Consider the following 24,547-nt stretch of genomic DNA (forward strand, 5'->3'; position numbering starts at 1 on the left):
GAGTTATTGATGGTGCATCAATTTTATTGACTGGAAGTTTTAAAACATGGAAAGCGTTTTACGTCTGGAAAGATTGGATTTGGACCCCCAAGCCCCTGAAGCAGCTCTTGCCTTTGAACTCTGGCTTGCATGCTTCCAATCATACTTGGAGGAGGTTAGTGCAACTGAACCCGCTGTTATGCACCAAATTCTCCTCTCGAGGGTCACCCCGAAAGTTTACTCACTTATCAGAGGCCTCCTGACCTACGAAGGGGCACTGGACGCCCTCAAAAGACAGTACCTGTGGCCTGTGAACACCGTCTATGCAAGACATCACTTAGCTACGCGACAGCAGCGGCCTGCAGAGTCGAGCGCCGAGTTTCTCTGAGCCCTACAGACACTTGTGCGGACTTGCGATTGCAAAACACTCACGGCGGAACAGCATGCGGAGCTGCTAGTGCGAGACACCTTTGTTACAAGAATCAGGTCAGTGTACGTGCACCAGCGGCTGCTGGAAAATGCCGACCTTACCTTACGCTCAGCGATCGAGACGGCCGACACACTGGAAGCTGCTCTGCACAACACTGACGCTGTCCAGCCGCGCGATCCCCCGCCAGTTCCGTGGACACCTCAGACCCCGCCGCCGCCGGTTCCCGCGAGCGAATTTACCAACACCGCTGCCGGTCGCAATTCCACGAACTCCCCGAACCCGACCACAGCTGCTGCCAGTCACAAGTCCACGCAGTGTTACTTCTGCGGACTCGAAAAGCACCCCCGAAAATGCTGCCCGGCCCGAGAAGCGACCTGCTCCAACGGCGGGAAGAAGGGCCATTTCGCCAAGGTCTGTAGGTCTAAACCACGAGCAGGGTCGGGCAGCGCTGCGTGTGAGGCATGGGGGCCGCCATCTTGCATGCCCAGATGGGGGCTGCCATCTTTGTCAGTGCCAACATGTCCCGCCCCCTACCCACCAGTGCTTACCAGGCACCAAGACGGTAGTTCAACTCTGGCCACCGTAACCCTCGACCAAAGTGCCCCACACCAGCTTCAAGGTCAATGATAGACTTAACCTGTAAATATACTTGTAAGAAACTTCGCCCCATGGGGACTCTCTTTTAAAACAAAGGGGGGGGGGTGAATGTGGTGAACTACATATAGCTGTCTGGACACACCCCCTGCTGACTGCTCCTGTGGCTCCTCCCACAGATCCCGGTATAAAGGCGATTGAGGCCTGAGCCCGGCCTCATTCTCCAGGATGTAGTATGGTGGTCAACTACTGTTCGTTCTTTCTTCCAGTCAATAATAGCCGATATCTCGACTTCACGTCTCAGGGAGAGTTATTGATGTTGCATCAGGACCCCATGCCAATAGCCAGTCCATCTGTTTATTTAAAGGTGAGAAAAATTTGTAACTGAAACAAGAATCAAACGAGTATGAGAAAGGGTAGGAAAATGGGCCTGAGCAATTTCAGATCACCTCTGATCTTATTGAATGGAAGAATATGCTTAAGGGTTCAGATAGTCTATTTCTGTCCCTACCTCAAGAACTTGTGTAATTCATTGAAGGAAGTTTTCTGTAAATTGATCCTAATCTCCAAGGCAATCCTTGTCACTTTCCCCAAATGGATAATACCAACTTCAAGTTTATAGAGTCAGGCAGCATAGAAAAAGCCTAACAGTCCTATGCTGACCAAGATGCCCTCATCCAAGCTAGTCTATCCAAGACTAGCTCATCCAAGCTAGTCTATTTTGTCAGAATTTCACCCATTATCCTCTAAACCTATCCAATCCACATAATTGTCCAACAGTCATTTACATCCTCCCTGAACCACTTCCTCTGGCAGATTATTCCACATGTCTAACAAATAAGTCACCCCGCAAGTTCCTATTACATCCTTCCACTCTCATCTTAAACCAATGCCTGCTAATACTGATTCTTCAAAACAGCTGAGCACATTCACTATATTAATGCCCTACATGACCTTATACAGCTTTATATGATTACCTCCCAGTCACCTATGCTCCATGGAATAAAGTCCTTGACTGTCGACCCTGTCCTGCGAGCTCAGTCCTTCAAGTCAAAGTAACATCCCTGCAAATCTTTTCTGCTCTTTCTCCAGTTTAATAACATCATTTCTATAGCAGGGCAACCAAAACTAAACACAGTACTTCAGGTGCATCCTGCACAACTGCACCATGTCCTCTCAACTTTTCTATTCAATGCCCTGGTCTATGAAGGCCAGCATGCCAAAAGCCTTCTTCACTACTGCCAACTCTGCAAAATTTGTGTTTGACAACACCCCCAATGTCTCAGTTCTAGTTATTTTAGATGATCCACTAATAATAATAATAATTCCAAACCTAGATCCTGAAAAATTAATGAATCAATGTCCTATTAAACTCTGGTCAAGTTTAACTTTTCAGGTTATTGTATACCAAGAGGATCAGTGCTTAGTTCAAAGTCGTTCATCACCCAAATGAATGATTTGGTCAAGGATACCAAAGTTCATCTTTCCGAGTTTAGTAATGGTGCAAAAGTAGTTGTGTGTGTGGGGGTGGGGACGAGGATTTAAAAAGGCAAGCCGAGTGATTGCATATGAATATTGAGTTTATTGCAGAAAATGTGAAGCCATCCACCCAGGTGCACAAACAGATAAGCACAATATTTTTTTAATGATATTTAATGGATATTTAAAAGTCACCTAAGACACAAGCAGGTGATTAAGAAGCCAGTTGTATATAGGCTTTAATTACAAGAGGAAAGATGTTTTGGCTGCAATTATATTGTCCTATAGTGATTATTAAGCAGAGCTTGGATCAGCTACTTAAAACATGCGAGTTCATTCACCTCCATTGTGATCACACTCTCCATCTCTCATCTCCCTTGATACACAGCTTCAGTTGCACCGTGCTCCCATAACACACCCTCCCCAATAATACTGAATTAGCATTAACTCCGCCCACATTCACAATCCTCCCACCAATTAGAAAACTTGCCCGATTCTGAGCCGCCATCTTTTTGAAGGTTTCTTTGTGTGGAAGGCAGCAGGAAGGTTTGGGGAAACCCTGCTCTTTCCTGTCCTGCACTCTTCCTCCCATCCATCACCTCGCTTTTCAAATCATGCCCCAGTGAACACTAATCTCTCAATTTATAAGCACTTGATTTATGAATCAGGTATGAATCAGGTCATGATTTATGAATCATGTCACAGAGCTAGGCTAGTGACTCATTTTCCATACCCTTCTGTGAGAAATACAAGGCATTTCACCTTGTCTTTTTGACTTACAAAATATTTTCCAGCACTGCAATCAATGCAGTATGTGCAGGTCTGTAAGCACAGGGTCAATGACAGGCAAACACAATGGCCTGAGGTAGTGGCTGAGCAGCAAAGTTCCCGATGGCGTCTTCATGAAAAGTGAAAGGATTCAATTCTACTTGGTAAAGTCTGCAGGTTATCGTTAAATATCTTCACCACTATTACAAGAATTACTTTTTGTGGATGAGTGTTCCAAGTCAAGGGAGAAGTTCTCAGTTTCCTTTTCCATGTATTTTTCAATGACATTCTCTGTGTAATGCATATCAACATTTTACAGAATATCTTGTCCTTCATCTCCAAAAGATGGGAATAAAATGAAAAGAAAGCATCATTTCATTGCAAGAAATTAACTGTCTCTTCATGGAAGCTGCTTACCTCTGCCAAGCATCTTATTCAGGCTTTTGCAAAGTTAAGTATTTGTTTGACTGGGATAAAATGCTAACAGAACTTTGAGTTGAGAGGAATATGCCATCTCTCAATTTTCAAGGTGGAGTACCTGGTACGACTCTGAAAATTAGTGCCAACCATCTGGCAGGGATAGTCAAAGACACTCTCAATCTCAGACAGTATGTTCGGAAGTACCCACCTTTTTCAAAAGGGGAAAAAGTTTTACCAGTGCCCAAGAAGAGCAGAGTGAACTAACTGAATGATTATCATCTAATGGCTCTCACATCAATGGTGATGAAACACCTTGACAGGCTGGTCATGGCCAGAACCAACTCCTGTCTCCACAAGGACCTGGACCCACTGCAATTTGCCTGTCACCACAATAGGTCTACAGCAGACACAATCTCAATAGCTCTTCACATGGCCTTGGATCACCTGGACAATACATTCTGGTTTATTGACTATAGCTGGAGGACACCCACCACCCACGACATGCCCTGTTCTCAGTGCTACCATCAGGAAGGATGTACAGAAGCCATGCACTCAATGATGCACAAACAGCTTCTTCCCCTCTGATATCCAATTACTAAATAGACATTGAATGCATGAACCCTACCTCAATAATTTATTTAACATTGAACACAATCATTCCTACAGTTCTGATTGAAAAGCAACAGAAGTTGGGCCTCTTTACTTCCCTTTGCAACTGGATCCTCAATTTAATAACCAGGAGACCACAATCTGTGTGGATTAGTGATAATATCCCTTCTTCATTGAGGATTAACGCTGGTGCACTTCAGGGATGCATGCTTAGCCCACTACTCTATTCACTATACCCATCACTATGTGGCTAGGTATAGCTCAAATGCCATCTATAAACTTGCCGATGATACAGCAATTGTTGGCAGAATGGCAGATGGAGATGAGAGGGGATACAGGAGTGTGATAGTTGAGTGATGAAGCTGCAGAGAGTTGTAAAATTAGTCAGCTCCAACATGGATACCAGCCTCCATATTATCCAAGAGATCTTCAAGGACCAGTCCCTCAGAAAAGTGACTTCCATCATCAAGGACCCCCACCACCCAGGCCGTGTCCTGATCTCATTGTTACCATCAGGAAGGAGGTACAGAAGGCACACTCTCAACAATTCAGGAACAGCTTCTTCCCCTCAACTATCCAATTACTAAATGGACATTGAACCCATGAACTCTACTTCACTACTTTCTTTTAAATTTCTGTTTTTGCAATACTTATTTAACTTCTTCACATAGATAAATAAACTTACTGTAATTGTTTTCTGTATTTGTCATGTATTGTAATGTACTGCTTCCACAAATTTCAAGGCATTTGCTGGTGATATTAAACAGGATTCTGAATATAAGCACTGGCATGAACCAGTTGGGCCAAATAGCCTGTTTCTGTACCATATTTTTTCATAATCCTATGCATTCTAACAAGAGAAGCTATCTGCAGGAATAAATCATACGTTTTAAAATTATGATTGAACAATTTAGAGCTAGGTTAATTACCTGCCTATTACCTCCTCTGGTGCCCCTTCTGTCCATTCTTCCTTGGTCCACACTCCACTCCTATCAGATTCCTTCTTCTCCAACCCTTTACCTTTCCCGTCCACCTGGCTTCACTTGTCATCTTCTAGCTAGTCCTCCTTCCCTCCCCCTACCTTTTTATTCTGGCACCTGTCCCCTTTCTTTCCAGTCCTGAAGAAGGGCCTCAGCCCTTTTTAAACAGAAGACTGGTGCTGGACTACAATTAGGTAAACTGAGCCTAAGAACTTGATTGAACAGGCTATCATACCAAACCTCATGATGTACCAGTGTAATTTACCTTCAACTAAAATAACAGGTTTCTCCTTCTCCATGTCTGTGAAGCTCAGAATCACACAGAAAATAAAAGCAGAGAAATAAAACTCAAAAGAATAAACTACTTACACTTACAAAATTGTATTTTATAGAGCATCACAGTCAGGTAAGTGTGATGTTAGCATTCATTTCAAGAGGACTAGAATACAAAAAGAAATATGTAATTTTGAGCTTTTATAAAGCACTGGTGATGCCTCACTTGGAGTATTGTGAGCAGCTTTGGGCCCCTCATCTAAGAAAGGATGTGATGACGTTGGAAAGTGGACAAAGGAAAAATGATCCTGAGATCGAAGGGCTGGTTATATGAGGAGCATTTGATGGCTCTGGACCTCTGCTCACTGCCATTCAGAAGAATGAAGGTGACCTCATTGAGACTACTGAATGTTGTAAGGCCTCAACAGAGTGGATATGTTTCTTGTGATGGGGGAGTGACCAGAGAACATATCCACAGGATAGAGAGACATCCTTTCAGAACAGAGATGAGGAGGAATTTATTTAGCCAGAGAGTAGTGAATCTGTGGAATTCATTACCACGGACAGCTCTGGAGGCCAAACCACGGGGGAGTGACCAGAGGAGTCAAGCGCCATTGGGTATATTTAAGGCAGTGGGTGATCACTTCTTGATTAGTCAGGGCATGAAGGGATATCGGGAGAAGATTGGGTCTGAGGGGGAAATGGATCAACCATGATGAAATGGCAGGCCAAATGGCCTAATTCTGCTCCTATATGTTATGGTCTTATAAATACTTCATAGCAATTGAAACTTGATTGGAAGGTCTCTATTTTAAGTTGAATCCAGTTTGTAGAAATAAAGAATTTCTTTTGCCTGCCTCAAAATTCTGTGCAGAAAGGATTTCACTTTAATTAAGCTTTGCCTGTGTTGAACTTCGGCAATTCCATTTTAAAAGCTATTAGCTATTAAAAGCTATTAGACAATGTAGCAAATGAAAAACTAGCCTCCTGGCACAGTTGGAAATATTTCTGAATAAGGACCAAAGAAGATGGCTAGGGCAGAGGGCTTATTGTCTAAAATTCAAAGTGCTCCTTATCCCAGAACCACCATCCACAACCTTGATTAGCCTCCAAAAAAAGGCCACTGTAATTTTCAATTATACCCAGGCAACTTTTGAGAAGCCTGCACTGTAATCTCATACTGAAACAAGTCACACAATTATGTTAAATAAACCCTGATACCTTTTCTTTAATAAGTATAAGTAACACATAGCAGAGTTATCAAGTTAAATATGGCACTCAGGTATATAAGGAATATTTTGAGCAGATGTCCAGAAACTTAAAGTGCTAGATTTTAAAGAATTGCCATGGAGGAAGGAAGAGTGATGGAGAGATTGAGTAAGGGAATTTTAAAATTTGGGGCCTTTGTCACCGGAAGGATTGGCACCAGAGCAAAACAATCAAATCTGAAGTTGATCTGAAGCCCAAAAGTGGAAAATAGCGGATACTTCAAAGGAATGTAGGTCCAGATGGGATAGGATGAGTAAGTTTTAAAGAAACATTGTGTTGCTTAACTGTGAGTCAATATATGTCAGCAGACACTAGGTGGACAGCAGGGACTTGTGAGGCAAGTTCCTGGAGAGTTCAACAGCTAGCAGTGATTTGAGTAATCAAGTCCTGAGGTAAAAGGAGACAAGAACTAGGAGATGAAGTGAAACAGGGTCAGAGTCAGCCAACGCTACCAGGATGGACACGTTCCTAGAAGAATGATGGTGCCAGCACACTACGCAACTACGAGTGGCATCCTCCAGACGGTTCACAAAACTACTTCTTTCACTTTCTCTTTCAAGTGTGGTTCTGCTACTGTTGGAGCCTGTAATTTGTATTTTGGTTGCATGCATTCAGGCCAACTGAGCGGTCTCGTGCTTTGCTGAGAGGGTTCTGTGAGTCCTCAAGCGAAGTGTGCAGCCGAGGCCAAGAAGCCTGGAGAGGGGGCACGAGTCCATAAGCGGCTCCATTTCTCACCAATCCCACTGATTAAAGCACCAAGGAAGATTGAAATCATTGAGGCAAGTGCAGAAAGTGAGCAGGAGTCCAGCGCCATCTACCAGCCTCTTGCTCACTGCTCCCGAAGGAAGGTCGACCATCTCTTACTGGATTAAATGTATCTGTCTGTAAACCTGAAACATCATTGCAGAGTAAATCAAACTGCCCTTGTTGTTCACAGGCTGCTTCTATCAGAGCAGACTTCCTTATCTAACCATCTTAAACTAGTTTGCAGTAGAAAGGGAGAACACAAAATCTCCAGATCCTTGTGACTTGCCTTGCTCTCGTTTTTACTTTTTGTTAATTGTTCTTTCAAGATGACGCTGCTTGTTCTGTACTTTGATGGACATCAAATAAAACGGCTGTAACCATGAACTTTTCATCTCATTCTTGACTTTTGAGAAATCATCTGGAAAATATCTCCTGTTCCAGCAACTTGGTCTAGTAAGAAAAATTAGATTACAAAACCATTGAAAGTGCAAAACAAAGGTGTTCTGGTGAGAGAATGGTTACAGCTGAGCAACAATCAGCTGGGACTATTTATTTGACAATTAGAACTGCCTTCAAGGACACCAATAAATTCACTCTCTTTGAGGAATGTTGCTACACTCTGGAGCAGGAATGAATGGGGCTCAGTATCTGTAATGATCTGGTTTAAAAGGCCCATCTGCAGGAATTCTGAGATAACAGGACTGATATCCTCTGGTAGCTCGGTTAATTTCACTTCTATTCCCTCCAAATGCTTAGCAGCCACTGGCTCATCCAGCTTCTCTGGTTTCGAACACAGACAGTACCGCACAGGAACAGGCCCTTCAGCCCACAATGTCATATCGAAAAAGCTAATAAGTAAATCAAAAACACCCAAACACGAATCCCTCCTACCTACACAATGTCCATATCCCTCCATCTTCCTCACATCCATCTGCCTATCTAAATGTCTTTTAAAAGCCTCCAACATATTTGCCTGTACTACCATACCAGGCAGCACATCCACCACTGAGTGAAAAATTACCCCTCACATCCTGTTTGAACCTAGTCCTCTCACCTGCAATGCCTGCCCTTTGATATTAGACATTTCTACCCTGGGAAACAGATACTCTCTGTCTACTTTATCTATCCCTCTCAATATCTTATAAACCTCTATCAGATCTCCACTCAGACTCGACTGCTCCAGAGAAAACAACCCAAGTTTACCCAGCCTCTCATGATAGCACATGCCTTCTAAACCAGGCAGCATCCTGGTGAACCTCTACTGCACCCTCTCCAAAGCCTCAGCATTGTGAGGCAAACAGCAATGTATGTAATACTCCTGATGTGGTTGAAACAGATTTTTACAAAGTTGTAACATAACCTTTTGACATTTGAGCTCAATGCCTGGACTTACAAAAACAAGCGTTCCATAAGCCTTCTTGACCACCTTACAACCTGTGCAGCCACTTTCATTGAGCTATGAACTTGGACCTCAGGATCTCTCTGCTCAACAACACCATTAAGGATCTTGCCCTTAACAGTGCACTGTCTCATTGCATTTGCCCTATCAAGGGGCAACACCTCAAATATATCTGTGTTAAACTCCATCTACCATTTCTCTGTCCATATCTGCAACTGATCCACATCATGCTGTATCCTTTGTTAATCTTCTACACAATCCACAACTCCACCAATCAGCTTACTACCCCATCCATCTACATTCTCATCCAAGTCATTTATTTACATCCCAATCAGAGGTGCGAGCACAGATCCCTGCGGAACACCACTAATTACAGACCTCCAGCTTGAACAAGTCCTTTCAAACACTACCCTCTATCTTCTATGTGCAAGCCAGTTCTAAATCTAAACAGCCAATTCGTCATGGACCCCATGCATCTTAATCTTCTGGATTAACCTCCCATGAAGCACTTATCAAAACCTCACTAAAATCCATGTAAACAACATCCACTGCCCTATCCTTATCAATCTCTTCCATCACATTGTCAAAAAACTAAATAAAGTTGATCAGGCATGACCTGTCACACACAAAGCCATCAAAGCCATGCTTGCTCTCCCTAATAAGGCCATGGGGCTCCAATGCTCATATTATATCTAAGAATTTCTCTACAACTGGCATGAGACTCACCAGTCTATAGCTCTCAGGTTTTTCCCTCGTTCTCTTCTTTTATATACATTTATATACATACATTCATTTATATACATAAATGATCTGGATGATGGGGTGGTAAATTGGATTAGTAAGTATGCCCATGATACTAAGGTAGGAGGTGTTGTGGATAATGAGGTGGGTTTTCAAAGCTTGCAGGGAGATTTATGCCGGTTAGAAGAATGGGCTGAACGTTGGCAGATGGAGTTTAATGCTGAGAAGTGTGAGGTTCTACATTTTGGCAGGAATAATCCAAATAGAACATACAGGGTAAATGGTAGGGCATTGAGGAATGCAGAGGAACAGAGAGATCTAGGAATAACAGTGCATAGTTCCCTGAAGGTGGAGTCTCATGTAGATAGGGTGGTGAAGAAGGCTTTTGGAACGCTGGTCTTTATAAATCAAAGCATTGAGTACAGAAGTTGGGATGTAATGTTAAAATTGTACAAGGCATTGGTAAGGTCAAATTTAGAATATTGTGTGCAGTTCTGGTCACCGAATTATAGGAAAGATATCAATAAATTAGAGAGAGTGCAGAGACGATTTACTAGGATGTTACCTGGGTTTTAGCACTTAAGTTACAGAGAAAGGTTGAACAAGTTAGGTCTCTATTCATTGGAGCGTAGAAAGTTGAGGGGGGATTTGATCGAGGTATTTAAAATTTTGAGAGGGATAGATAGAGTTGACGTGAATAGGCTGTTTCCATTGAGAGTAGGGGAGATTCAAACAAGAGGACATGATTTAAGAGTTAGGGGGCAGAAGTTTAAGGGAAACACGAGGGGGTATTTCTTTACTCAGAGAGTGATAGCTGTGTGGAATGAGCTTCCTGTAGAAGTAGTAGTGGCCAGTTCAGTCGTGTCACTTAAGGTAAAATTGGATAGGTATATGGACAGGAAAGGAGTGGAGGGTTATGGGCTGAGTGCGGGTAGGTGGGACTAGGTGAGATTAAGAGCTCGGCACGGACTAGGAGGGCCGAGATGGCCTGTTTCCGTGCTGTGTTTGTTATATGGTTATATGGTTATAAATAGAGGTACAGCTTTAGCCACTCAACAGTCCTCCAGGACCTCGCCTGTGCTTAAAGAGGACACAAAGATACCAGCAACACACACAAAATGCTGGTGGAATGCAGCAGGCCAGGCAACATCTATAGGGAGAAGTACAGTCGACGTTTTGGGCCAAGACCCTACATCAGCACAAAGGGTTTCGACCCGAAACATCGACTGTACTTCTTCCTATAGATGTTGCCTGGCCTGCTGCGTTCCACCAGCATTTTGTGTGTTTTGCTTGAATTTCCAGCATCTGCAGATTTCCTCATGTTTCCAAAGATACCAGTCAAGGCCCCAGCAATCTTGCCTCTTGTCTCCAATAATCTGGGGTAAATCCCATTAGGCCCTAGGGACCTACTCATATGAGGCCTAACACTTCCTTCTCCTCAGCCTCTAAATGTTGTATTGTACTTACACTGTCAGCACTGATCTCCTGGTCCTTTTCCTGGGTAAATACTGTAGCAATGTACTCATTAAGTACCTCATTCACATTCCCCACATCCAAGCAAATGTTTCCCACATTATCATTGAGTGGTCCTATCCTCTCCATGGTAATAGCTTGCTCTTGATGCATGTATTGCAAGTCTTGGGATTCACCTTAATCCTCCTTGTCAAGGGCATTTCATGGTTCCTGCTGGTTTTCCTAATTTCCTTTTTTAGTTCTTTTCTCCCTTTATTATATCCACGTGCTCCATTTGATCCTAACCTCTGACGCTTTTCATAGTTTTCCTTGCCCTTTCTTCTAACAGGAACATACCTTTTCAGTGCTCTGTGCAATTGATATTTAAACGCACTCTACATGCCGGAATTGTATTTACTGGTATTTAATTGTATTTAATTGTGTTCTCAATTAACTCCCTCTTGTAATCCTTCCCCTTCCTAGCCTTCTATGGTCTTCTCTCCTTTCCTATCAGATCCCCCATTCTCCAGCCCTTGATCTCTTTGACCAATCAACTTCCTGTTACTTCAATTCACCACTCCCCCTCTCCTGGTTTCACCTATCACCTACTACCTCATACTGCTTCCTACTCTTACCCTGTCTTCTTATACTGACTTGTCATCTTTTTTTTTCCAATCCTGATGAAGGGTCTCGGCCTGAAATGTTGACTGTTTAATTTTTTGCATGGATGTTGCCTGGCCTGCTGAGTTCCTCCAGAATTTTGTGTGATATTGCATTGATTTCCAGCATCAGTGTACTGTCTTGTGTTTGTGATTCTCTTATCTGTGATTAAGTGTTCACCTTCTTTGTAGCATTCCTAGCCAACATTTTACATCCAGATTAATATTAAAGTAATCAATGTTACTAACAATTTAATCATCCTTCATTTGTTCAAAGTACCTTCCCACAATGATATATCTGCAGCCAGTTGTTGTTACAAAGATATTCCCTTCTTCACAAGCTTCATCCATTGTTGTGACCTTATAGCTTTCTATCGCAGCTTGTAGAGTACTGATGGGGTCAATATTTGTTACAATAACTCTTGCTCCAAAGCCTCAGAGGCTGGACACACCCTTGCCCACATTACTGTCTTCTTACACCTTGGCAGCAATCAGGACATCTGTGGCATGTCTTATACCATCAATAAGTCATTTTCTGCATCTGTAAAGATAGTCAAATTTGCTCTTTAGTGACAGGGATATTCATATTAATGGCAGGAACTTGAGCACCTTATTCTTATACATCTTCCAGAGATTATACACTGTACTTGTTGTTTCCTCAGAGGTTATTTTAATACTTTGTTTAGGATGCTTAACATGGATTTGTCAGATCCCCACCAACATCCAAAAGCATATTGAGAGATTATCCATCACCAAAAACTATAGTGTCTTTAATGCACTAAATGTATTCTTCCTCCATCTCTCACTTCCAAGCATACACAGGAGTTAAAGATTTGGCAAGTACAGCAGCTGCAGGATTCAGAGTTGAGAATATATTGTAGTTGGAGTACTGAACCCCTGCCCTGAGACTCAATCAACAAAGCAGTTTGAATAGTCATGTGAAGACAGTCTGCAATGATTTGTTTCTATTGGTGCATCTTAGTCATCATCATCAAGCCAGGCGTCTCACTTTTTGCAATCTTAGTTGCTTTATAACCCCATTCAACCAAACTAATGTCAACAAATATGTGGGGCAGCTTGTCAGTCATGTCAGGTAGCAACAACGAGATCATCATGGTTGGGTTCAATCTTCTCTCAACTCATCCCACAGCAAATATCTGTACTAGTATTTGCTCATGTACCAAGATACAGTGAAAAGTTTGTCCTTGCATATTGTTCATACAGATCAATTTATTACATCGAGGTAGAACAATGTCAATCAATAACAATGCAGAGTAAAATATAACAGCTACAGAGAGTGCAGTGCAGGTGAACAAAAAAGTGCAAGATCACAATGAGTTAGATTGTGAAGTCAAGAGTTCATCTTAATGTACAAGAGGTTTATTCAAGAATCTAACAATGGGATGGAAGCCGCCCTTGAGCCTGGTATACTTGCTTTCAGGATTTTGTATCTTCTGCCCGATGAGAAGTGGAGGGACGAAAGAATATCTGGGATTGGTGAGGTCTTTGATTATCCTAACTGGTTTACTGAGGCAGCAAGTACAGTTAGATGAAGAGGCCAAAATTACGCTTAGTTTTCAAGGTGTTAGCTCACCAAGATTGAGTAAAATATGTTTATTCTTGCACTCAAATCCTTGAACAATGCACCATTTGTCATCCTACCTACCTGTTGCAGGTGACGATCAGTGGCACATACACCAGGACACCTCTGAACATCAACATTTCTCAGTCTTCTACCATTTAAAAAAATATTACAATGCGCATATAGATCAGAGAACAGAAGTGAGTGGACTTGCATTTTTTCATATTGTTTTTGATCCACCATTTTATTGTTCATCTACTTAGCTCATCTATATTCCCTTGAAGTCTTTCTCTGGAAAAATGTGAAGCCATTCACTTAAGTGCACACACATTTTTTGAATGGTGCAAGTTTGGAAAGGCTTGTGTTGTGAGAAACACAGATGTTCTTGCACCAACATGCAGATATAACAGGTAATTAGGAAGACAAATGATATGGTGGATTTTATGACCAGATGATTTGACTGTAGAAATAAATCTGTTTCTGCAATTATCTAAGGCTGTAATAAAGATTATATATAGTTTTAGTCTGTATCTGTAAAGACTGTTAGAGCAATTTTTGGGTTTAGCACATTTATATTTAACAAATGACTTTGGCCACCTGCCTTTGGATCTGAATATAAATTATGGATTCAATTTGGAGTACAGCTCTGAACAACAGGTTCCTAAAAGTTGTGAATCCCAGACCAGACAACACTAATTAAAATTATCTTGGATGTCTGTGGTGTGGGTGCAAATCAGGAGGAGGGAAGTTTGTGTGTAGTTTCAAAGAAAGCATTGTTGATACATTGTAAATATGGAATTGTCGTTTTATGTTTAGCACTTAGAATATTGAGTCCCATGTTGGGTCAGCCTGACCATCCAACCAAAAGCATCTCCATATAATGCTTGCTGTTCCTTGTTTTGTCAAATAAAGAAGCTGCTTTGAATCCATCAGTACTTTTTCTCCAGTGACTTCATTCATAAAGGCATCTAAATTTTTGGGGAATTTTGAACTATCTGGATGTTGGAAAGGTTACATTGCAATTGTACAATTGATCACCAGGCTATTAAATGGAAAAAATGCTTAAGAGATTTACGGGGATGTTGCCAGAACTCAAGAGATGGAGTTATTGTGAGAAGTTGGTTAGACAGAGATTTTTTCTTTCGAGGTTTACAAAATCATGAGGGGCAAGAATGGGGTGAATGCACTCAGTCTTTCCCCCCCAAAGTTGGGGAGAGCATAGTGTTAAGATGAGAGGGGTAAGATTTAATAGGAACTTGAGGGAAAAACATTATTAATATACATAAAAGATTGTACTTACTGGAAAATTTTGCCAGTGGAAGTTGTTAACAACTTGTAAAAGACTTTTGGACAGGTACATGGATTGGAAGAGGTTTAGAAGGATAGGCTAAACGTGGGCAAATGGGACTAACTTAGGTGGGCATTGCAGTTAGTATGGGCCAGATGGACTGACAGGTCACATTTTATGCTCTATGATTCTATGTCACATCTGTTCCATTAACAAAGTGCAACAAAGATTCACCAGGCTGTTTCAAGGAATGACAGTTGTGCTCTATGATGACAGATTGATGGTCGAGAGGAATGAGAGGCAATCTCTTTAAAATTTACAATATTATTATAGAGCTTGGTGGGATGGAGACTGGGAGCACATTCCGTTCTAACTGAGAAGTCTAGAACCAAATGTCACAATCTTAGAGGCTAGAGAAATTTGAAATTCTCCACTCTGCAGGCTGTTAAGGGCCTATTTTTGATTTGATACATTACTAAATTTGTTTAAAATTGCAGAAAATTAAGTATGGCGCAGGAAAATAGAGCTAACGTAGTGGTTAGTAAGACCCTTCATTATACAGGCAACTCCAGTTCAATTCCCACCGCTGCCTTTCAGAAGTTTGTGTGCCTTCCCTGTGACTGCTTTGGTTTCCTCCAGGTGCTCCGGTTTCCTCCCACAGTCCGAAGACATACCGGTTGGTCGATTTATCGGTCATTGTAAATTGTCCTGTGATTAGACTAGGATTAAATCAGGGGATTGCTGGGTGGCATAGCTCAAAATGCTGGAGGGGCCAATTCCATGCTGTAGCTCAATCAATAAATAAATACCTCAGTCATGATCTTGAGAAATTCTAGAGTAGCCTTACACAGCCATTTGGACTCTTCCTGTCCCTTATTCTTGTGTTACAATGATACATTTTTCTACACTTTAATGCCATTTACCATCCAGCCAACCTGCCCCTCACACCTCCATGATTTCCTGCCTTCAAATTGAAAACCCTGGTTTTGGATTGAATCACATCACTTTCAAATTTAATTGTAAAATGCCTCTGCATTTTGGACACTTCTAGCATGGGGTTCTTTGCAACAAGTATGCAATTAATCCATACGTGGTCCATACCACCATTTCCAAATACTCCCTTGTTAGTTTCTCAACATACTGATCTTCAAGTCCCTCTCAGATACATTTCAGGAATTCTCTTCCAACACTGCTAGTAGTAATTAGCTGTAGCAATCTATGTGTAGGTTAAGATCTTCTATATTTATTATGCTTTCTTGTTACATACAAGTCTAATTTTCTCCTTTATATTGAGTGCACTGAAAGGTCTTTAAACAGTTTTCACCCATGTTCTCTGCAGATTTTGAGCTCCACCTAAACTATTTCAAATTCTACAGAGAACTGCCAATCCTTCACAAGTACGTTATGAATTCTTTCCATATTAACAACACTAATATTAACCTCCTTTTCTATTTTGCCTGTCCTTTCTGAAAGTCATACAGCTTGGAGTATTTAGTTCCTATCCTGCAACCACATTTCAGCAATGGTAGTTAGATGATATCATATACGACTACTTTTGCTATCAATTCATCTACCATGCTGCAGATGCCGCTTACATTTACATAATGTCTTTAAATTTGGTCTTTTAGCATTTTGCAATGCTCTGATCTTGTTTTTACCTGCCCTTCTTTCTACTGCCCAATTATTTTGCTTACAGTGTGTCTGATGTCAATTTCCACCCTTCTTCTCTCTTTCCCAACTCTACTCACATTCCCACCTCACTATTAATCTAGTTTAACCCATCCTAAGAGCTTTACTAAACCTCTTTGTGAGAAGTTAGCCCCAGTCCAGATGAGGTGTAACCAACTCGTCAAACTTGGGTCTTAACTGTCTTGGAATCAGTGCCAAGATCTCTAATATTTAAATCCATCCATCCCTCCAGCCACAAATTCATCTGCTCTGTCTTCCTGAAATTTCTGCTTGTGTGCCTTAACTCACTAAATTCTGATTACAAGAAGTCACCTCTTCTTCCTCTGTCATTGTTACTATTATGGACAATGACTTCTGGCTGATAACTCCCCTCCTCTAAGGCGTGCTGTATCCATTCAGTTACATCCTTGGTTTTGGCGCAAATAAGACAACTATGGCCAGAAAAAGCACTCGTCTGCCACCTTATGTAATGAAACCCATTCTCATCACCCTGTCATAGGAAACCATCACTCTGGCCTGTATCCAAAATAAATAATCTGTTGTTGGTCTAAGTAGAACTGATTGGACTCCTGTTCTACTTGCCTACTCCTCCTAATTCATCCTGCAAACTCTGATTCATAATCCACATTTTTTGGAAGTATTGTCCACAAATTTCTCAACTCTGTGGTTGAGCCTCCCAGCTCTTCTCTAGCTCCAAAACCACAGTTTGAGCTGTTATCACTGGAGAAACTGTTATCACATGTGAATGGGTTGATCAGTGGATGTGTTCACAGTGATTCATATGGCACCAGGTGTACTTTAAAAACATTTTTATTGCTGTAAACATTATGTTTTAATACTCATTTGTGTCAAAGGTGACTTTAACAGGGGAATATGTCAACAAAGAAAACAGTTATGCATTAGGTAGTGCCAACAGGAAGCGTCTTTCCCCATAACATTCACCTTGAACAAAAGTCTAAATTGCAGATGTTGAAAATCTGAAATAAAAACTAAATGCTGGAAATCCTCAGCAGCTTGGACATGGGTGGTGTGCCTCAGGGATCTGGTCTGGGACCCCTACTCTTTGTGATTTTTATAAATGACATGGATGAGGAGGTGGAGGGATGGGTTAGTAAATTTGCTGATGACACAAAGGTTGGGGTATTGTGGATAGTGTGGAGGGCTGTCAGAGGTTACAGCAGGACATTGAAAGGATACAAAACTGGGCTGAGAAGTGGCAGATGGAGTTCAACCCAGATAAGTGTGAAGTGGTTCATTTTGGTAGGTCAAATATGATGGTGGAATATAGCATTAATGGCAAAACTCTTGGCAGTGTGGAGAATCAAAGGGATCTTGGGGTCCGAGTCCATAGGACACTCAAAGCTGCTACGCAGGTTGACTCTGTGGTTAAGGCAGCATACGGTGCATTGTCCTTCATCAATCGTGGAATTGAATTTAGGAGCCGAGAGGTAATGTTGCAGCTATATAGGACCCTGGTCAGACCCCACTTGTAGTACTGTGGTCAGTTCTGGTCACCTCGCTACAGGAAGGATGTGGAAACCATAGAAAGGGTGCAGACGAGATTTACAGGGTTGAGTGAACTTGGCCTTTTCTCCTTGGAGTGACGGAGGGTGCGAGGTGACCTGACAGAGGTGTAAAAGATGATGAGAAGCATTGATCATGAGGAGAGTCAGAGGCTTTTTCCCAGGGACTAAATGGCTAACACAAAAAGACACAGGTTTAAGGTGCTTGGAAGTACAAGTAGGTACAGAGATGTCAGTGGCAAGGTTTTTTTTTGCATATACGCAGAGAGTGGCAAGTGAGTGGAATGGGCTGCCGGCGACGGTGGTGGAGGCGGAAACAATAGGGTATTTTAAGAGACTCCTGGATGGATACATGGAGCTTAGAAAAGTAGAGGGCTATGGGTAAGGACATGTTCAGCACAGCTTTGTGGGCTGAAGGGCCTGTATTGTTCTGTAGGACAAAGCCAACATTTCAGGCTGAAAATGTTAACTCTGTTTCTCCTTCTGTGGATTCTGTCTGATATGCTGAGTGTTCACATTTAATACTTTGGCCAATAGAGACTGGATATGAATAGGTCAAATGTGTCCCGACATCCACAGCCAAAAGATTCATTCAGGTTTGCTCAATTAAATATGTCTCTAATAACAAGCAGGAGCAAGACACCGGTGGGTGCAAACCAGATCCTGTAGGAGTACTGTATTGTTAAGTTTTTGAAATGAGCCAAGTGTTCAGCATATCCCAGCAAAGAACCTGATGACAAATGTGCTTTACACTAAAAAAAAATAATAATAATACTGCTTTATGCATGTCTGCTTAAATTCCCTTTGCTCCATAATTCATTCTCCACTGATGCAAAGCATTATTTTCAAATTCTCTGCTTGGTATGATTGCAATGCACTGTTATTATTTTTCTCATTGATACAGGACAGCTTAACTTATTTTGTTTGGTTTCATTCTTGTTGTCTGCTGTCATCAATTACCAGTAATATATTATTTTGCTGCTTCACTAACTCCAGTTAATAGCTTATTGAAAGGTCTAAAATGAGAATGGGTCCTTGAGACTACAGTGCGTTTCCCATTTAATAACACGCAATATCATTCATCAAAGTTCAAATTTAGCGGCAAAATGTCACTTCAGCTTTCAAAATTCTCTAATTTCTGAGGGAATGATTCAAAGTACGTAGCCTCACTACAGTACCATTTCGTGGTGCCTTTACGCAAAGCTACATGAAGTTGATAAGCAGAAACATTCTAATGAGAGATGTATTTTAGTGCACATCTTGTGTTTACTGATGAGTCTTAATGAATGTGAAAATACTAATACGACCAACATTTTCATAGAATTTCAAACCCCTCAGATTAAACCTACAACATAAATTGTAACTGTTAGTTCATTAGAATTAAGGCACCCCACTGGTTCTGGCTAATTTGACCAGATCACAGCACTGACTCATGGGTTATGCAATCAAGTCATTTTCTTTCCATATCATACCAAGGTTCCATTCAGTTTGGTTTGCACAGAATGAGCATCAACTTCTCCTATCTGATTAAGGCCTACTTTAAAAGAATGGGATATGTATTAGTATAGGACACAGTTGGGTGTAGATCTTCACCCAAATATATTGCAAAATATACACTAGCCATTTTATTAAACACAAATGATTTTTTTTTGCAAATGAGTCAAGTGACAAGCTGCTTTTGGAACATTAGCACCATTCTGTTGCCTAAAATCCCCCAAGAGGACCATAACCTTGTTGTTGGGTTTGGGGGCTTGCTTGCCTCAATGACCAGGAGAGCTATGTTGGCTGGAATCATCACTTTATGCTTTGACTCTTGGTAGAGACATCCATGGAAAACAAGTTAAAGGGTAGAGGCTAGACTAAGAGTGGTTGACCAGTCCTCCAGGTTCTATGGTTCAGCTCATGGCTAACAACCCTGATTGGTCAAACAAAACTGTTACGGAAACAGCAATGAAGAATCCTTCTACATCTGAGTGTGACTGTATTCCTGAGGCTACACCCAGAACTCGCATGAGTAACTGTAGTATAAAACATGATGAAGGGAGTCCCGAACAGCACTAGAGACGGAGGACTTTCATTATTGCACTAAATGCCAATGACATAACGGGCATTAGAGAATTGTTTAAAATAAATTTTGGTTACTACATGTTCAGAGATTCCAGATATTTTCAATATTCAACTGATATTAGTTTGGCTCATTCCATCTTAAATTACATTTCAATTGTACATGGTACCATGGTGGTGGCGAACAAGATTCAAGTGTGTAACCTAAAAGATGTAGCTGCCCTCATTAGCATTAAGGATTTACATAAGTGAAGAAATCTATTCACGTTACTGGGCTCACATGCAATTTTGTTATTAGCAGCAGACTGTACCGTGATTTCTGCTTTCCAATACTGTCAACCAGTCTCCAAGCTCGGGAAGATTAGGCGGCTACCAGCCTGTGGCAACACAATACAAGGCTGACAGGCAACACATGTTGTTTCAAACCCTTGAGTTTCAGAAACCAGTAAGATCACAATAAAAAAAAATCAACTGCAAAGCCAGCTTCAATCAAGTACCTCAGAAAACAGATCAAACACCTCTGTCTGTCAGACTCTGGATTAACTCTAGCAATTAAGTATAAAATAGCCTACGTGCACAAAGTACTTGAGCTAATCTCTTGATTGGCAGGTGCAATGGTTGATCTGTCGTATAGGGATTTCTCCAAACTAGTTGGCAGCTAAATATAGCTGTAGCTGCCGAGCAGTGAAAGGACCTGAAAATTAAACTTCCTACGGCATCCTCAGACAAAGAGCCCATATACTCATGTACTAGGATACTAACTGACAACAAACTGCTCTGCTCGCTGGTCCTAATTAATGAACTTACATTGTAATATCTAATCAAAGCTCTAACATGAACAGTTTCACCCACTTCCAAATCCTTGTTAGGTTGTAATTCTAAGCACTCCAGAATCTTTCCATTACTGCTTCAAGGGAGACATTTGTATGCAAGCTTATATCTGACTAGCTATTTGGACAAAGATATAAATAGTTATTTTCAATCTTCTTTCACACAAGATCCTCAAACGGAGAGTGGCCAGGAAGCTGCAAGTTCTCTCGAGGTCATTAGACCCCCTCATCCTGAAGAGACGAAATCAGTTGTTCTCCATTGTTAATCTGATTGTATAGTAAACCCGCAACATTTACGTACCAAGTCACACAAATCAATGTTGTGCATATACCAACTTACCAAAATAGTCATTTTCTTCATTGGAATATCAAATACACAATTTTCTCCTAACAGGTAAATATGGCTCTTTAGAAGATTACCTGGGTTGCAAATGGAACAATGAAATTTAAACTCCTGTTTTATTTGGCATATTAACCTTTTACCACCTTGAGACAGCAGGTGTTGCTGTTTCAGTACAGTACGGCTAAATTTTGCGCTATACATGCTAATTTATGCCTTAGCTGGTATCCACGGATACCTGCCAAGCACAGTCACTCAAGCACAGGCAAGCCATGTAAGGAATAAGACGTTTTGAAGCTTCCTGTATGCAAATAATCTAAAATGGGGCTCCCATACCCAGCTGTGTTTTAAATCACATTGCAATAAATATATTCTAGATGGAAATACCACAACATAAAAATCATGTCAGGTCACAGAGCAGCATTTTCTAATACTAAACTAATTGTTTTTCCTCTACGTCTTGCTCTATATCTTAACGGGGCACAAATAAAGCAAGCATAACTTAGATTCTGTCTGTCTGAGGTTCGGTCTTCACTGAAATACAACGGCAGTGTGAGGAGCTTGCTGAAATATTATGGAACACTTAACAATAGGCACTTCAAATCGTGATATAAATCTGTATTTATTAATTGCTGTGCTCAACTGAAAAACGCCTAGGGCGGAATTATAAAGCACACGTATTAACAAAGGTAAGATTCAATCACCGCTCGCACATTTGAATCTGAAGTGTTCAACCTTGTTTAGGATTTTGGCGGTGTATTCTTGTATGCTGCATTGGTGCAGTCTCTCTTACAAAGGAACGTCTGTTTACCCTTCATTTCACCTCTGTGGATGGTCTAACACAGAAAGGCAAATGAAGACAGCTGATCCCTTTACGGGTTGTCAGAAACAGTTTATTCGTCTTACCATGAAATAGATATCAAATTAACTCCCTCTTCATTTTCGAGTTCATTTCATAAAGAGTATGCATCCTTTCATTCCAATAGGTTTTTAGTGTTAGCATCATGAGAATTTATAATAAATATAATGTGAGAGTAGTATTTTATTGTCTCTGGAATTGCTGGGGCTAAAGAGGATTTCAAATTGATTGAATATCACTAACAATTTACCCAGATATTTATTAAAATGCTGAGAATTTGTTATAAATGTTGAGGAAACCAGTAACGGCAGGCTTTCCTTAAACAACATCAGTCAAGGTCTTCAGGCTGTTTGCATCAGAAACAGCAGCAAACAAAAACAAGAGGCTAAGTATTGAATAGGACACCTTCCTGCTTGTGGGGATGTTCATTCCAGTGGGACTAACAGGGAGCATTAACTGAAGTGCTAAGATCCAAATGGTACTAAATTAGCTTTGCACTCAACACCCTTTGTTTCAAAAATGCAACCACTCTACAAGCACACAGTGGTTTGACCCATGCAGGACCCTATATTGGTGAGGGGACTGGAACACATACTGGAGATAGAGGGAGAAGACAGATGCTGCTGTAGTGTGCAAAACTAATCTGGTGTCATTTTGGACCTCAGTACTCTTGTTAATGCATTCTTAAATTCCCCAGAATTAACACGTCCAGCGGCAGGAAGACACCCACAGGAAACCATTTAAAATGATCACCCACAACTGCTGAGGTGTTTTTGAAGGATTTTTACTACTCTGGAGTTTGCAGAAACAAAGATGTGCTGTTTTGTAGATTACATAACCACTGTAATTTGCCCATGCATAGATGTTAGGGGATACAAAGAAAGTGATAGACATGCGAGAGAGATTGGATTACAGGGTGTAGGAATAGGGTTGTAGGAACAGGAATGCTCTGAGAGCCAGCATTTGTCCTTGAACCTCAGTAAGGAACAGGGCAAGGCCACCCTGATTGACCCCAATTTATCTTATGGAAACCAGCCAGTTGGTCCATGCTAACCACAGCAGCCTCCTTGCTAGTTCAAGTTGATTGTGTTTGGACAACAACACTTCCCCTACGTGTACCTGCCTTGACCCACTGCCTTCTGTTGAAAGAACCTACCTCTCAGCTTGCTTTTCAATCTCTCCCCTCTTATTTTGTACCTGTGCTCTCTGGCTTCGAACCCTCCAACACTAGGGAAAAGATCATGACCTTCCACTTCATCCATATCCTTCGGGATTTTATAAAGGTCTATGAGGTCATTTCCCATCTGGCTAAGCTCCAAGTAGCCAACCTCTTCCTATAACTTCAGTCCTCTAGCCCAGGTAACATTCTTGTAAATTTCTTGTGCACCCTCTTAAAGCTTGATAAAGTCTTTCCTACAAAAGGGCGACAATAAACAGTACATAGTGCTCCAAGTGTGGCCTCACCAACATAATCTCTTTTTCCTGAGTTAACTGCCCTGACTGAAAAACATCAGCACACTAATTACCTTCTTCACCACCCGGTCTAATTACAACCACTTTCGACAAACTGTGCACATGTACAATGTTCTACAGCACTCAGCAGTGTCCTGCAATTCTATATACAAGTCCTACCCTAGTGTGACAGTCGAAAATGCATCTATAGACAATAGGTGCAGAAATAGACCATTCAGCCCTTCGAGTCTGCACCGCCATTTTGAGATCATGGCTGATCATCGACTATCAATATCCGGTTCCTGCCTTGTCCCCATATCCTTTGATTCCCCTATCCATAAGATACTTATCTAGCTCCTTCTTGAAAGCATCCAGAGAATTGGCCTCCACTACCTTCCGAGGCAGTACATTCCAGACCCCCACAACTCTCCGGGAGAAGAAGTTTTTCCTTAACTCTGTCCTAAATGATCTACCCCTTATTCTCAAACCATGCCCTCTGGTACTGGACTCTCCCAGCATCTGGAACATATTTCCTGCCTCTATCTTGTCAAATCCCTTAATAATCTTATATGTTGCAATCAGATCCCGTCTCAATCTCCTTAATTCCAGCGTGTACAAGCCCAGTCTCTCTAACCTCTCTGCGTAAGACAGTCCAGACATCCCAGGAATTAACCTTGTGAATCTACGCTGCACTTCCTCTACAGCCAGGATGTCCTTCCTTAACCCTGGAAACCAAAACTGTACACAATACTCCAGGTGTGGTCTCACCAGGGCCCTATACAAATGCAAAAGGATTTCTTTGCTCTTGTACTCAATTCCCTTTGTAATAAAGGCGAACATTCCATTAGCCTTCTTCACTGCCTGCTACACTTGCTCATTCACCTTCAGTGACTGATGAACAAGGACTCCAAGATCTCTTTGTATTTCTCCCTTACCTAACTCTACACCGTTCAGATAATAATCTGCCTTCCTGTTCTTACTCCCAAAGTGGATAACCTCACACTTATTCACATTAAATGTCATCTGCCATGTATCTGCTCACTCACCCAGCCTATCCAAGTCACCCTGAATTCTCCTAACATCCTCATCACATGTCACACTGCCACCAGTTTAGTATCATC

General features: G+C 41.5%; 1 pseudogene; it reads right to left on the reverse strand.

Moving 5' to 3' along the window:
• Nucleotides 1–11,968: 11,968 nt before the first annotated feature.
• Nucleotides 11,969–12,887, reverse strand: LOC132405732 (adenosylhomocysteinase A-like; annotated as a pseudogene).
• Nucleotides 12,888–24,547: the final 11,660 nt, after the last annotated feature.

Source organism: Hypanus sabinus, chromosome 15 (genome assembly GCF_030144855.1).
Source record: "Hypanus sabinus isolate sHypSab1 chromosome 15, sHypSab1.hap1, whole genome shotgun sequence".
In the NCBI taxonomy this organism is placed as follows: Eukaryota; Metazoa; Chordata; class Chondrichthyes; order Myliobatiformes; family Dasyatidae; genus Hypanus; species Hypanus sabinus.